Raw genomic sequence first — 17349 nt, forward strand, 5'->3', positions numbered from 1 at the left:
GGAAATATTTCCCAGCACTGCCACTGATTACATAATTGGGCCAATACAATTGTGACCTGTAAAAAAGACTTCAGAAATGGAGCATATTATTTCCATTGGTGAGGATTTTTGCTTTGCTTTGCTTCACTTCTCATCTTCTGGTTCCTGCAATAACTCCATGCTGGCCTATGGAAAAATGCCAAATTGTGGAATTCTTTGCATGCTAGTTGTGGCATGTGCATTTTATGGTCTGAGTGAGCTGGTATGAGTTAGCGGAAATTTTTAAAAAGTGGGGGGGAGCATACGCTTAGGATGGCTTTGAAGTAAAGCTTGATCAAATCTCGTTGACAGGTATTGGGGTTTCCTCTGAGTTGCAGTTTGAGCTGTAAAGAATTGCAGAATTACAGAGTTGGGAGGGACCTTGGATGTCTTCTAGTCCAACCCTCTCTCAAGCACGAGATTCTATACCATTCTGGATGTCCAATTGTTTCATAAATACCTCCAGTGATGGATCCCCCACAACTTCGGGAGGGAAGCCATTCCACTGGTTAGTTGTTCTCACCATCAGGAAAGTTTCCTTTTTTGGGGGCTGGATCTCTCTTTGTTAAGCTTTTGTCCTGCTCTTAGGGGCTTTGGAGAATAGGTTGACCCCCCTCTTCTCTCTGACAGCCCCTCAAAATTGGAAGATTCCTATCATGTCTCCCCTAGTCCTTCTTTTCATTAAACGAGACATACACAATTTCTTCAACTGTTCATTGTATGTTTTGGTCTCCAGTCCCCTAATCATCTTTGTTGCTCTTCTCTGTACTCTTTCTAGAGTCTCGACAGCTTTTCTGGTGGCGGAGAGTTGAAAGACCCCAAGACACATGAGCTGGTGGCGCAGTGGTTAGAATACAGTGCTCCAGGCTAACTCTGCTCACAGACTAGAGTCTGGAGTTCGATCCTGACATTGAGGTTGACTCAATGTTCCATCCTTCCAAAGATGGTAAAATGAGGATCCAGATTGTTGGGGGCAATATGATGACTCTGTAAGCTGTGTAGAGCAGAGGTATCAAACTCAAGGACTGTGGGCCAGCATATAAATTTAATAAATTGAATTGAAATTGAATTGAATTGCTTAGATCTGGTCTGCAGGGCTGCCCTGGCAACAGTGAAGGACTGGTCTGCAGTGCCTCTGCCAGTGAAAGCAAAGCTTGTGGGGGGCTGCAACGGCCTCCTGCTGTCCTCTGCCAGCAAAAACAAGAACCTCAGAGGGCCACATGGCAGAGGGCTTCAGGACATTGAGCTGGCCATGCCCACCCTGGCCACACCCACCCCAGCCCCAAGGTCAAATGCAACCTTGATGCGTCCTTCAATGACATTGAGTTTGAAACCCCTGGCTTAGAGAGTGCTGTAAAGCACTATAGAGTGGTGTATAAATGCTATTGCTGTTGGTATGGGGGTTTGCTGTGAGAATAATTGGCAAGGGTGTTGGTGCCTTCTCAAATCCCCTGGTCCACTCAAAATAACTCTAATCATTCTTGGAGAAACAAGGACAAACAAATGCAGAAATACACCATCAGCGAAGTGAGGGAACACCAGCCTGATGAGGGTCCAATAGAAACAGAGGAGCAGCCCAAGACAGATTTTCATTGGCCATCGTGAATGACAGCAGAGATGACAGGTTTGCTGGCCGTTCTTTGCTCAAGGTTGGACTGAACTGACCGAAGGTTTTCTCTGAATTTTAGCCTCCCCACTACACAGATCCAATCCATTTCATGTTGTTTTGATAAGCAAATAAATGTCAAGGTAAGCTTGATCAATCCTGTACGTGGTTGAAATTGACTTGAGAAGGACTCCTCTAAACATACGGACAAATATTATATGATATATACATTTTTGCATACATGTTTAATACATAAGCAATTATCTAATCCCCTTTATCTTTTTTTTGCATGTATTTCAAATATAATTTAGAAGAAGGATGACTAAACTAGGAATGATTGATATGCTGCAGGTCAAAAACAGGAGGCGGCTGAAATTTGATCCTGGTAATGATTTCATGGAAAAGGTTTTCCACTGGCAACTTCTCTTTATTCTTGCTCTCTTTTGCTGTCAGGAGGATGTACTAGGATTACAATTCTCTGCATTCCCAGAAAGCCTGGCAAAGCTTTAATCCGTACTACCTTGACATTCTGAGAATTGCAACACGAATGAATTTGGAAGTATCAAGTTGGGAAAGGGGGGACAAAGCTTCAATAGAAGCACTTGAGGAATAAAATAGGAATGGAGACCAGAGCTTTGTTGCTGCTTTAAGAAAAAAAAGGGAGGGAGGGAGGGAGGGATCAAGCAAGCAAGCAGAGGTGGTATTCAGCCAGTTCTGACAGGTTCTGGAGAATCGGTAGTGGAAATTTTGAGTAGTTTGGAGAACCAGTAAATAGGCTGGCCCCGCCCCGCTGCCTCCCAGCTGATCTTTTGTTGTCCTGAACAGGAGAACAGAGCTGGAAAGTAGGTTGGTGGGGTGGGGTGGGAATGGGGATTTTGCAGTAGCCTTCCCCTGCCACGCCCACAAAGCCACGTCCCACAAAGCCACATCCCATAAAGCCACATCCCACAAAGCCATACCACAGCCACAAAGCCATGGCCACGGAACAGGTAGTAAAAAAAATTGAATCCCACCACAGGAAGGAAGGAAGGGAGGGAGGGAGGGAGGGAGGGAGGGAGGGAAAGAAGGAAGGAAGGGAGGGAAAGAAAGAAGGAAGGAGGAAGAAAAGAGAGAAAGAAAAAAAGAGAGAAAGAAAGAAGAAAGGAAGGAAAGAAAGAAAGAAAGAGAAAGAAAGAAAGAAAGAAAGAAGGAAGGAGGAAAAGAAAGAGATATAAGGAAAGAAGAAAAGGAAAGGAAAGAAAGACAAAAAAGAAAGAAAGAAAAAAGAAAGAAAGAAAGAAAGAAAGAAAGAAATGCGCAGAAACATTGCACGACCATGCAAGCATGCATGTGAGCGAGCATGATCAAACCAGTAATAAACCAGTTAGCAACCCACCACTGCCCCAAATGCTCTGAATGAGGCAAATTCTCATAGGCTGAAAAAGGATTCTAATTCTACCTGACAAAATAAGGTCAACAGCCCCAGGCCTGCCGGAACAGCCAGGTTTTAACAGCTTTCCTGAAGGCCGTGAGAGTGGGCAAGGCCCGGACCTCTGGGGGTAGCTGATTCCAGAGGGTCGGAGCAGCCACAGGGAAGGGTCTCCTCTGGGGGCCCGCCAGCCGACACTGACTGGCTGACGGCATCCGAAGGAGGCCCAATCTATGGGATCTTATCGGCCGTTGGGAGGTATGTGGCAGTAGGCGGTCTCACAGATACGCTGGTCCTAGGCCATGTAGGGCTTGAACACCTTGAATTGCATCCGGAGACCAATTGGTAGCCAGTGCAGTTCGCGGAGGTCAGGTATAACATGGGTGTACCTCGGTACACCCAATATCGTTCATGCGGCTGCATTCTGGACTAGCTGTAGTCTCCGAATGCTTTTCAAGGGTAGTCCCATGTAGAGCGCATTGCAATAATCCAGTCTTGAGGTGACAAGGGCATGAGTGACCATTTGGAGGGCCCCCTGGTCCAGATAGGGCCGCAATTGGTGCACCAGGCGAACCTGGGCAAAGGCCCCCCTGGTCACAGCCGACAGATGGTGTTCCAGTGTCAGCTGCGAATCCAGGAGGACCCCCAAATTGTGGGCCCTCTCTGAGGGGCATAAGTTTTCACCCCCTAGGATCAAGGACGGACTGCAACATCCAAAGCCACTCAGTCTTATCGGGATTGAACACCAATTTGTTCATCCTCCCATATTTGGGCATACCAGGGGTTGTGACACAATATATATATATATATATATATATATATATATATATATATATATATATATATATATATATATATATATATATATATATATATATATATATATATATATATACACACACACACATATACATACATATATACATATATACGTGTGTGTGTGTGTGTGTGTGTGTGAATATGAAGCATTTATATTTATAATGAATACTAATGATTAACAAAATTGATATTGATAAAAAATAAACATCACTGTAAAATAACAAAAACAACAATGGATTTGGGATGTCCTGCTTACTATATTTTTCGGAGTATAAGACACACCTTTTTCCCTCAAAAAAGAGGGTGAAAATCTGGGTGCGTCTTATACACTGAATACAGCATTTTTGGCCTCGCGAAACCCCACCCCCTTCACCAAAATGGCTGTGCATAGCTTTTAGGAGGCTTCCAGAGGCTGGGGAGGGCAGAAATGAGTGAAAAATGGGCCATTTGTTCCTCAATTTTGCCCCCCCCCCAGCTCCACAGGAGCACTCTATAAGCCTCCTAAAGGCTATTTGTGCCCATTTTTTTAAAAAAAAAGTGGGCCCATTTTTGCAAAGAACGGGCTGTTTTTGGGAGGTCTGCAGAGTGCAAAACTTTTTTTAAAAATTTGCCTGTTCAAAATCTTGGTTCATCTTATACTCCGAAAAATACAGTATGTCCTGAATGAAGATATGTCATTTCTGAAGCATGTTTTAAAACACATTTAAATCAGGCTGGTTTTGCGTGTAGCAAAGGGTGTTAAGGACTTTGAATGAGCAAGATAGGAAGGGTGTTGAACGCTTTTGAACTTTGGTGCTGGAGAACACTTCTGAAAATATCATGGATAGCCAAGAAAATATATCCACAAGCAAATCAACCCAGCGTTTTCACTCAAGGTACAAATAAAACGGTAAAGATTTCACCTGTCCAGGTGTGTTTGACTCTAGGGAATGGTGCTCATCTCCGTTTCTTACCCAAGAGGACCAGCACTGTCCAAAGACATTTCCTGGGTCATGTGAACAGCATGACTAAATGCCAAGGGACATGGAAGCCTGTTAACTTCCCACCAAAGTGATACCTACAGGTAGTCCTCAACTTGTGGTCACAATTGAGCCCAAAACGTATGTTGTTAAGTGAGAAATTTGTTAAGTGAGTTTGGTCCCACTTTACTGTCAGTATTTAAAGGTTCATGAATTGGAATAGACATGGTAACAGGTCAGCCAATGGGGATTATTTGATGACCCAGACGGCTCGGAGCTTGGGCGTGGCTTAGGTTCACTGATTTATATATATATATATGAGCGCTTCTGTGATTCTATAGCTTCTGTGATGTTTGATTCTGTACTTCTGGATTCGGAGTTCTTCTTCTTCTGTATGGTATTGTATATAAAGAGGTTTCTTATATAAATGAATCCTGCTGAATTATTTACTTGTGGGCTGGCTGGATTACTGCAAACGCTAACATTTACGACTTTTCTCACCACATTTGTTAAGTGAATCACTGCAGTTCTTAAATTAGCAACACAGTTGTTAAGTGAATTCTGATTCCCCACTGACTTTGCTTGCCAGAAGGTCGCAAAAGGGGACCCTGGGACATTGCAACCGTCATAAATATGAGTTCGTTGTCAAGCATCTGAATGTAAATCATGCGAGTATGGGGATGCTGCCACAGTCATCGGTGTGAAAAATTAGTCATGTCACTTTTTTCAGTGGCATTATAACTTCAAACGGGCACTAAATGAACTGTTGTAAGTCAAGAACTACCTGTATTTATCTACTCACATTTGCATGCTTTTGAACTGTTCAAATTATCCTACTTCAGATGTGAAAAGGAAAGAAAAAAGGAGAGGATAAACAGAAGCGAGATCAATGGGCTCAGTAACAAGTGCATCATGGGAAAACCTGAAAGAGCAAATTAAGGACAGATAATCACGGAGAGTAGGGACATGGTGGTTCAATGGCTAAGATGCTCAGCTTGTCGATCAAAAAGGTCGGCAATTCGGCAGTTCGAATCCCTAGCACTGCGTAATGGAATGAGCTCCCGTTACTTGTCCCAGCTTCTGCCAACCTAGCAGTTCGAAAGCATGTAAAAAATGCAAGTAGAAAAATAGGAACCACCTTTGGTGGGAAGGTAACAGCGTTCCGTGCACCTTTGGCGTTTAGTCATGCTGGCTACACGACCACAGAGACGTCTTCGGATAGCGCTGGCTCTTCGGCTTTGAAATGGAGATGAGCACTGCCCCCTAGAGTCAGGAATGACTAGCACATATGTGCGAGTGGAACCTTTACCTTTACCTAATCACGGAGAAAAATTTATCTATGTGGTCATTAGGAGTCAAAAATGACTTGTTGGCACTTAATCACAGGATGTTCATGGATAATTGATCCATGTTACCAGCTTAAATATATACAAAGGCTATAATTTATTTGGTTAGAATTAGAAACCAATTTTATTTCTCATGTAATATATATCTTTTGTTTTAGTATTTCCTGTTTCTGCTTTCTATAATCTGGAGTATGGAAAAATGATAAATTTCTTTCACATCCCACTTGCTGAGAAATGCATTAAATAACTTATTTGAACTACTGATATTTTAAACATATTAATCTTTCCCCCCACTCTGCTCAAAATTGCTGTAATTTCCTTTAATAACGATTTAAGCTTACAGCCAGTTTCTTGCATTATTAGCTCATATTTTAACTCTATTGAACAGACATTTAACAACTCATCTATAAAACAGATTTTATATCCTTGCACACACTACGATTTGTGAATGTTGTAACTGAATTGCAGTTTAAATATACATATATATAAGGAAATACATTGATCAAGAGTTTTAAATCAGGTTAGTGAAATTGCTTTTCTAATGTTATACATTCCATGGCTCGGTAATTACATTCACACTTAATTAACTTTTGAAATTAAATATTAGTCTCATCATGGGTTAGCGGGAAATCATTTATCTTTTGGAGAAGCTATCTATATTTTTTAATGCAACTTAAGACCAAATTATAGACAGAGTACTGATTTTTAAAATCAACCATTTGAGGTTTATTGCATTTGAAAATGATGCTACCATAAATATAATCCAACAGGCAAAGTGGAAAGGAACAAAGTGATGGGCTTGTCAAGTGTCACACTGTTAACCTCTAACTGTGTGAGAATTGGCTTTCGCACCAATTCACAAATTCTGTGGATTTATAAATACGTAAATATACAGTTTGCAGCCCCGAATCTTTTTTTCCTGCGCTTTTAATATTTTGGAGGGGATAAACAGGAAATTGGGGAGGGTCTTAACTTCTGCAAAGATAAATATTAGTCCAATTAAAATGCCAGTTTTGTCCTTTAAAAGAGAGGTCCTCAACCTGTGGGCCACTGGCCACTAGTGGGCCATGAGGGGATTGCAACTGGGCCGTGGAAATGGCTGGCGAGCGTGCATGCACGCACGCACATCCTCACTTGCATGAGCAGCAGGTGGGTATGTGCATACATGCTCCAGTTGTGTGAGTGACAGGGGCGCCTGCACGCCGCTTGCACAAATGAAGCTGCACGTGCACGCTTGCCAGCTGCTTGCGCAAACTTCCCCTCCCCCCACGGGTCTGTAAAGCAAGAAAAACTGGGAACTCTGCTTTAAAATCCCTCAAAAATTCAAGAAATACAAATAAGGACTCACAAATTTCATTCTGTCTGTTCCTGACATCCTAAACTCACTGGCTATGTGCCTTGAAATCTCCAGACTGAAAATCCTAGTAGGATCCCAAGGCTGATAAAATGTGCCAAAAGAGTGTGTTTTCAAATCAATCTTGATTTCTGGCAACAACCTAGACAAATCCCTATTCTTTTCTTGGCAAGATTTTTCAGAAGAGGTTTGCCATTGCTTCTGTCAATTCTGAACCTGCCTGGCTGAAGCCATCTTCTGCTGCCTCATAGTCATCATGAACCCTGAGAGGGAAAAGGGAGGGGGAACAGATAGGCTGGCTAATAGTCAAAGCAAAAAGTTTTCTCGTAGGAACCAAGGTCACCCCAACAGGTGGCAGTTGAAGGAGGAGAGGAGTGACCATGCAGCCTAGTTTCATTGGACAATGTGATCAGGGACATCTGGAGAGGGAAATATTTGCTCTTTTAATTAGGGAAAAACCACAGGGACTTTTAGAGTTGGCTTTCACTGTCTGTGCTGATATGATGTATCCAATAAACATGTTCTTTGAGGAATCCAACCTAACTTCAGAGTTCTGAATTTTGCGGATGTGTTACTTGGAACGCTGACAGTTTCTTTCCTAGGGCCGAGAAGGATTGACTCAAGGTACCTCAGCTGTCTTTCACGCCCAAAGCCTACATGAAGTCATCCTTCACTTACAATCACACTTACAGCCACAACTGGTTGTGGTTAGCAACCAGTTGTGGTTTGCTAACTCACTCAGCAAAATTTCTTTGCTAAGCCAGACACTTGTTAAGTTGTGAGTTCTGTCCTATTTTACAATATTTCTTGTCACAATTATAAAGCGAACCACTGAAGTTGTGAAGTTAATAACACAGTTTTTAAGTGAATCTGGCTTCCCCATTGACTTTGTTTGTCAGAAGTTTCCAAAAGGTGATCACATGACCCTGGGGTACTGTGACTGTCATAAATAGGAACCAGTTGCCAAGCACCCGAACTTTGATCATATGATACAGTTATTTCATTTGGCTGTTACTAAAATTAATAAAAGATAATATGGAACAACTTACATAAATTAATTTTTGAGGAACATTAAACTTGGAGAGTAAGGTCTTACCTGTTATTGCATTTTATACATTGTTCTTCCACAATGAGTTATTGACTACTGCTAATGATGGTGATATTGATGATAAGTGTTGCATTTAAGTTTTTGTTGTCCCTTTTTAAAGCCAAAAGCTACCTTATGATTGAGCTAGCATATACATTTATTAAATGCGACCAATAATAAGGAAGTTCATTTAATTGCAATTAAGTGGATAAATGCAAAAGATTAAGATCAAATGAAGTCATGTTATCGTTTAGAGGCATTACATAATTAAACTGTGCTTTTTTAATCATCTCTGCCTTATTTTTATTTTTTTTTAAATATCACTGGAGAAAAGCCAAGAAAAACTTTTAGGATTGTTATTATTGTTAATTTTGGATGAGACAAAGAATAACAATCCAACCATCGCTTTTCTTCCATACCCTGGAAGTTGGGGAAAAAAGATTTTTTGTTGAAGTGGCATATACCATTTAAGGGTGTGTTTGTACATGTGAACATACACACACACACACACGCCTGTTGATGAACAGATAAAAGGAGATAAGAGTGTGAAGTCCATTTTTTTCTCACTTTCCTTGGTGGTCAATTTGCAATACAGAAAGAAGTGAGGGTGTGATTTTTCCATCTTCCTCCTGTTTCCAGTCTTGAAAAGTTTATTGGAAATTATTGCGACTGTCTAAAGTTACATGGATCACTTGATCAATCGAGAAACTGCTGACTATAGAAAATAAGAATAGAGCTTCATCTATCTACAAGGAAGCCATTCTTTATACATACATACATACATACATACATACATACATACATACATACATACATACATACATATATATATATATATATATATATATATATATATATATCTTGTGTGTTTGTATGTGTATGTGGGGAGAGGGGGGAGGGAGAGAGCTAGAGAGAGAGTTGAGGGAGAGAAAGAGAGGGAGAGGGAGAAAGAAAGGGAGAGAGAGAGCTAGAGAGAGAGAGCTTGACTTAAAACAATTCACTTAGTGACCGTTCAAAGTTACAACGGAGAGTGAAAAACATGGCTTACGACTGTTTCAGTGGTGGGTTGCAGGCGGTATGCCCGGGGACAGGCATACCGGGTACCATTCCGGTACAGTATTCTGGAGGGCCCACCCGCCCGCCCAAGCTTCTTACCTGTATTTGAGCTCTTCGGTGCTTCCACACACGGAGCGCACGGCAGCTACACCATGCTCCTCCGAGCAGCTGGAATGTCGCAGAGGCATCACAGAGGCATCGTGGAGGTAAGGACGCATGTCTGCATGCATGCTGCACACGTGCATGTGGGGGACGCCAAACCCCATTGCACTGTACCGATTGCAACAGGATTTGGAACCCACCACTGGACTGTTTTCACCCTTACAACCGTTACAGTATCCCCTTGGTCATGTGATCAAAATTCAGAATCAAAATTAACAACTATGGCAAGGAAGACCATCAAATGGGGCAATGTTCACTGAACAAATGTCTCACTTAGCAACAGAAATGTTGGGCTTAATTGTGGTCATCCGTCGAGGGCTACCTGCATGCAGAAATTGAATGAAGAGTTCCAAACAATTCGAGTTCGGGGGGAAAACAAATCTCTCCCAGATTGTACCAGACAGAGAAAATGTTGCTGTTTTCAGCTTTAGGTAAAGGTAAAAATTCCCCTTGCACATATTGCTAGTCATTCCCGACTCTAGGGGGCGGTGCTCATCTCTGTTTCAAAGCCGAAGAGCCAGCACTGTCCGAAGACGTCTCTGTGGTTATGTGGCTGGCATGACTAAACACCGAAGGTGCATGGAACGCTGTTACCTTCCCACCAAAGGTGGTTCCTATTTCTCTACTTGCATTTTTAATGTGCTTTAAAACTGCTAAGTTGGCAGAAGCTGGGACAAGTCATGGGAGCTCACTCCATTACGTGGTGCTAGGATTCGAACCACTGAACTGTCAACCTTTCTGATCAACAAGCTCAGCGTCGTAGCCACTGAGCCACCGTGTCCCTCGTTTTCATTTTAAACCTTTCAGCTTTAAAAAACCATTAAAAGAAAGGCTGCTTTCCTTTAGGTGCTAGTTAGGATTAATCCACAAATTGGACTGCTCAGCTTTCAAGATAGCAGATCAGACTGATTTATTTACTTACTTGTAGTATGAGGCATAGGCCTCAGAAGACAGTATGAGTAATCGTAAAACATATAATACTTCAGAAACAAGTTAACCAGACGTTTTAAGAAAGCAGGACGATTGTTATTTTAAACAGAGGCCAGCGATTCCAAATAGTACTAAAAAAGAAGTGAGGATTTGATAAATACACAATAAAACATTCCAAGAGACAGCCAACAACTTCATATTAAAGGGACAATCCATAGTAACGATGTTTAAAATCTGCTCCCGATTTTGTAATATCTCAGCCTTCAGGTTTTAATGGAGAGGACTATCTATCACCCAAAAGCCATTAAGAAGGAAATCCAGACTCCTGTGTCCAATATCCAAATGAACCTTGCGAGAGCAGAATTACAGTTGGGGAAGGAATCACTCAGACCTTACATTTCAACCCACTGTGCAAGGACCAGAATCTAAATTAGAACACTATTGTGTATTGAATATATATAGTTGTGTTAACTGTGCTAAAATGAAACTAACCTTTAGATGACCCTAACTGTTAACTGTGCTAAAGTGAAACTAACCTTTGGATGACCCCAACTGTTTTGGAGGGAAAATTGGAACATTTATATTTGGGCGGGCTTTTTTGAGTTCTATGATTGGTTAAGGGCCTAGAGCAGTGTTTCTCAACCTTGGCGACTTTAAGTCCTGTGGACTTCAACTCCCAGAATCCCCCAGCCAGCACAGCTGGCTGGGGAATTCTGGAAGTTGAAGTCCACAGAACTTAAAGTCGCCAAGGTTGAAAAACACTGGCCTAGAGTATAAATCACAGGCCTGCAGTTCCTCAGTTACATTTTGAGTCAATAAATGCTGTTGCAGCTATGCTGGTCTGGTTCTTGTCTACTGAAGCACAATAAACACTACACAAAACAAAATTTCTAGAGACAGCTCCTCAATGTTCCCCCAATAGATCACACTCACTGATACCTTTTACAGTTAGGAACCACAGCACTTTCCTTGCAGTCAACAGGAATCTGCCTTCCAGCTCCTAAAGTCTGGAATTATAGAGTACAAAGCTTCTTAGATGAGAAGCGAAATGTCTTCAAAGAAAAAGCAGAAAGTCCAGTTGACACTTGGAAAAGCACCTTTGGGACAACCATGACCTGGATGACTGAGAATCTAAATAGACAAGTAGAGAACAAACTATGGTAGTCTTCCGTGTGACTGCTATCCAGATGAATATTGCTACCATAACTATCTGCTTGATCGTCCCAAAGGTGTTTTTTCAAGAGGCAACTGGCTTTCTGTTTTTTTTTCTGATGTTTTGCTTCTCATCCAAGAAGCTTTTTCAGAGCTGAAACTTCAAACCTCCTTGAAGGATCCAATTCTCAGTTTCCTGACCATCCTTATCATTTTTATTTCCCACTGGTCAGAATCCTTTTTAAACTTTGGGACCCATAACTAGACACAATAGCCACAGTATTCTGCGAGAAGAGAATAACCATCTCTGTTGTGGCCCGGCAGGAGCCGTTGGAGCTGCCGCCAGATTCCGACAGTGAGGGGTCTTATGAGTCGGCCCTGGAGGAGGTGGAGGACCCTGGACAGGGTGCCAACTCCAAGCAGGACGAGGAGAGACTGGTTGACCACCAGGTGACGGCGGAGCCTTGGATCAGAGGGAGTGTTCAGGAAAACACTTGGGAGTTGTTTCAGGATGCACGCCATCGAAGGGCTACTCGGGCGGCAAGAAAAACTGAGTAATTGTAGGAGATGATTACGCTTAGCTGCTGTTTATTAAGATCCTCTCCTGATTATAAAAGGGACTGCTTGGGCCACGCCCTTTTGCAGAAGTCAACATTCATGATTCAGAGAAACCAACTTGGAGAAGTGGTTTGCTGTGAGAGCTTGTTTGCATTGCCTAGTTTTGTAGGACTTGCTGCCAGAGTGCTTATCTCTTTGTTTATTTTGGGCTTGCAGCCAACGAGAGTCTGGACTGATTAAAAGTATTCTTATTTACGTTTGTTTGTGGCTTTCGTTCCTGGACGGAGAAGGGGGGGTCAGAACACATCTCTATATTAAATCTTAATGTTTGGGTAACTTTGATGAGATCACACAATGTATGCTACATTATTCCAAGCTTTGAATTCTGCATGGAACCAATTGGCTTGCGGTACAGAAGTATAGTCTGTATCTGACTTGTTTTCCCAACCAGCAGCTAAGTTGTGTGTTCTGCACCAAATGAAGTTTACAAACCACCTGCAAAAGAAAAGCTCTACATTACTGGTTGTTCTCGTTTTCCCCTCTGTATGAGAAAAATATATGCATTGCCACAGCAAGTGTTAATCTTTTTATACAATATGATGGTTCTAACTGTGACCAAGGGACACGGTGGTTCAGTGGCTAAGACGCTGAGCTTGTCGATCAGAATGGTCAGCAGTTCAGCAGTTTGAATCCCTAGCGCCGCGTAATGGAGTGAGCGCCCATTACCTGTCCCAGCTTTTCAAGAGGCAATTGGACTTATTGGTTTTTCTGACATTTCGCTTCTCATCCAAGAAGTTTTTTCAGAGCTGAGCTTAATTTCTTCTGCAGTCACAACAAGATTATCCATGAACAAGGAAGTGTCATTATATGGCCAGAAAACCTGTAGCATTATTTAAATATGTAAAAAGAACTTGGAAGGGAAAATATTCCAAAGCCTAATCAGAACTGAGCATGCTTAATAGGCTTAGTAGGCTTAATCAGTTCGGAGACGGGATGAGAACCAATGGAGAAGAATGGATTTATTTATTTTTTTTGCAAAATACTTGGCTAGCACTTGAACAGAGGCAATGATGCCCTGGGGCATAGCACAAAGGCAACACAGCCATTGGTATGAGTCCCTTTATTGTCACCAACTGTGCTCCACAAACCTGCGGCCTAAATGCTGTAAGCAGAATGACTGTAATCAATCACTCCAGCAGGGCAAGATAGGGAGTCCCAAGAGCGAAGGGTAATTCCAGCAAGATGAGATAAACACGCAGAAGGTCGTAAATACTTCAAACAGTAGGGAGGAATGCCAGGAATGCAGGCCACAATGCTACACTAGATGAACTCAGCATTTGTTCCCAACAAACTCCCCTCCCAATTGCTTCTCCTTTAAACTCCATCCCCAGGTGTGCCTTGTGAAGGGAATTGGGGCACTTTCCTTCCTCATAAGAGCCAAGGTGGCGCAGTGGTTAAATGCAGCACTGCAGGCTACTGCTAGATCAGCAGTTCAGCGGTTCAAATCTCACCGGCTCAGGGTTGACTCAGCCTTCCATCCTTCCGAGGTGGGTAAAATGAGGACCCAGATTGTTGGGGACAATATGCTGACTCTCTGTAAACCGCTTAGAGAGGGCTGAAAGCCCTATGAAGCGGTATATAAGTCTACTGCTATTGCTATTGCTATTGCTATAAGCCACGCAACCCCCCGTTGCTCTCTTCTGCATTCTTCCCTGAGCTCTCTAGGATGAGGAGGGAGTAGGCCTTGGTCTTCATCTGAACCCCCTGTCCATTGTTTTACCTCTCCCCTGCTCTGCCCAGTCTGACTTTGCCCTTCCACAGTTTCCTCCACAGCCAACGCAGCAGCCACTCTCCTGCTCTCTGTCAGCTGTTTGCCTTCCCTCTCAGAGTCAGATTCCAACGGGGGCATGACAGAGGCCCTCTAACAGGAAAGAAGAGTATGAACCCAACAAATAAACCCCTGAATTTATTGTAGATTCGATTTGTTTATAATGACTATAATTCTGATTATAAACTTTCTTCTTTTAAATTGGAAATGCAATGACTTCTAATTTGATTGCAATTAAATTCGATTTATAAAATTGATGAAACACTTTCCTCAGCTAAGCCTACCCACCCATCCACATAAATGGGTTTATAATACAGGCCAGCACATAGACTGAATATATTGTTGAGACCTGAGTTTTCAATAATTATGTGCATGCTAATACAGTATTAAGTTCCAACCGAACAAGCGAATCAATATGCCACCTTTCAGTTTTGCATGTCAGTTTTCAACAACTGTAATAATATAATGGGGGTCACTGCATGTTACGGGATCAGGGGCATCTGAAGCAGGGCAGGAGGGAGGAAAAGATAATGCATGGATGATGATGTCATCACCCAAGTATTGTGCATAATACACTTGTATTCCATGCCAGGATTGGGAGCTGCCTAGAGTTGGTTATGGGTAGCCTTATAAATGTATTAGACCGATGATAGATAGATGATAGACAGCAATAGCACTTAGCAATAGCAATAGCAATAATAGCAGTAGACTTATATACCGCTTCATATGCCTTCCAGGCCTCTCTAAGCGGTTTACAGAGAGTCAGCATATTGCCCCCAACAATCTGGGTCCTCATTTTACCCACCTCGGAAGGATGGAAGGCTGAGTCAACCCTGAGCCGGTGAGATTTGAACCGCTGACCTGCTGATCTAGCAGTAGCCTGCAGTGCTGCATTTAACCACTGCGCCACCTTGGCTCTTGGCTCACCTTGGCACTTAGACTTATAGACAATAGCAATAGCACTTAGACTTATATATAGCCCTCTCTAAGTAGTTTACAGAGTCAGCATCTTGCCCCCAACAATCTGGGTCCTCATTTTAACAACCTCGGAAGGATGGAAGGCTGAGTCAACCTTGAGCCTGGTGAGATTTGAACTGCCAAATTGCAGGCAGCTAGCAGGAAGCAAAAGTAGCCTGCAGAACTGCACTCTAACCATTGTGTCACCATTGCTCATAGGTAGGTAGGTAGGTAGGTAGGTAGGTAGGTAGGTAGGTAGGTAGGTAGGTAGGTAGCAGGCAGGCAGGCAGGCAGGCAGGCAGGCAGGCAGGGAGGCAGACAGAATTATGCAAGCACATAATTACAGTTTTTGCATGATATCATCCCAATCTATGATACATGTCACTGAATGGGACTTTTATGCAAAGCAAATGCTACTGCAGGACGTTCAGGTAGGCCTCGACTTACAACCACAATTGAGCCCCAAATTTCTGTTGTTAAGTGAAACATTTGTTAAGTTTTACCCCATTTTACGATTTTGCTTGCCATGGTTGTTAAAAGAAACACTGCAGCTGTTCAGTTAGTAACACTGTTGCTAAGTGAATCTGGCTTCCCCGCTGACTTTGCCTGCCAGAAGATTGCAAAAGGGGATCCCGTGATCCCAGGACGCTGTCACCGTCATAAATACGAGTCAGTTGCCAAGTGTCTGAATTCTGATCAGGGGAACTATGGGGATACTGCAACAGTCGTAAGTGTGAAAAACTGTCCTAAGTCACTTGTTTCAGGGCTGTTGTAACTGTGAACAGTCATTAAATGAACTGTTGTAAGTTGAGGACTACTGCATCTCGCAAGATTCAGGTGAACCACAAGAACTCAGAGTTAGAGACAACAGAATGAGTCATTGAGCAAGCAAATATTCTGATCCTGTTAAGTGGTGCCTTCAGTTTCGGAGATATTTGTGAGGATTTCGCTCCATGAATCAAAAGTTTCCAAGTGCCAACACTTTTTGATAAAACACTGTTGAACTCTGATGAAAAATTAATTAAGGTGGTGTATAACTTCTTATTAAATTTAGAAATGGAGGATGAACAAACAAAAGACACAGGGGTGCAATGGGGGGAAAAAAACCTTTGGCTATAACATAGAACTAAAGAAATGGCAAAATTTATGGGAAAGGAACTACAGATCGACAATGGCAATTTCTTATAAAGAAAATTTATATAAAATGTTTTATAGGTGGCATTTACCACCTGCTAGGTTAGCTAATGGTGCTGGAGAAGACTCCTGAGAGTCCCTTGGACTGCAAAACGATCCAACTGTTCAGTGCTAGAGGAGATCAACCCTGACTGCTCTTTAGAAGGCCAGATCCTGAAGATGAAACTCAAATACTTTGCCCACCTAATGAGAAGGAAGGACACACTGGAGAAGAGCCTCATGCTGGGAACGATTGAGGGCAAAAGAAGACAAGGATGACAGAGAATGAGGTGGCTAGATGGAGTCACAGAAGTAGTTTAAATGGACTCCAGAGGATGGTAGAGGACAGGAAGGCCGGGAGGAACGTTGTCCATGGGGTCGCGATGGGTCAGAAACGACTTCACAACTAGCAACAAGGTTAGCTAAAATGTTTAAAAATATGATAGAAATGTAATTTAAAAAAGGCCACAAGAAGTGGTGGACTTCTGCTAAAGCAAAAAAAAAATGTGGGCAAAAATACACAGATGGCTAGGAAAGATAATAGGGAAACATGTAGATTTTAAACCTGAACTGTTTTTATCAAGGATGATATGAGAAAAAAATTGATTAAAAAAGTATGTATTTAATATTACATGTCTTAACAGCAGGGAGGATTACCTTCCCACAATATTGGAAAATTGAAGAAACTGCAAGATAAAGAGATAATTAAGAAGATACTAGAGATGGGGCAGAAATGGATAGACTTACACTGAAAAATAAACAGAAAGAAGATACAGAATATTATCAAACATGGAACTTATTTTATCAGTGGTTGGGAAAAAAAGGTGGAGATTAAGAACGAAAATTGTATTGCTAAGCAAATTAAATCCCCAGGCAACCAGATGTTTGCTAAGCACTAACAAATGTAATTAATAGAAAATCTATAAAAATTATATT

General features: G+C 42.1%; 1 protein-coding gene across 1 annotated transcript in view; it reads right to left on the bottom strand.

Annotated features, from left to right (window-relative positions):
- Positions 1-17349, bottom strand: part of PGR (progesterone receptor) — a 100346-nt gene that overhangs the window by 39057 nt on the left and 43940 nt on the right. The gene's annotated exons all lie outside the window — the stretch shown is intronic.

This window comes from Thamnophis sirtalis, unplaced genomic scaffold (assembly GCF_051295495.1).
Source record: "Thamnophis sirtalis isolate CommonGarterSnake01/CBP01778 unplaced genomic scaffold, rThaSir2_p1.2 scaffold_8, whole genome shotgun sequence".
NCBI lineage: Eukaryota > Metazoa > Chordata > Lepidosauria > Squamata > Natricidae > Thamnophis > Thamnophis sirtalis.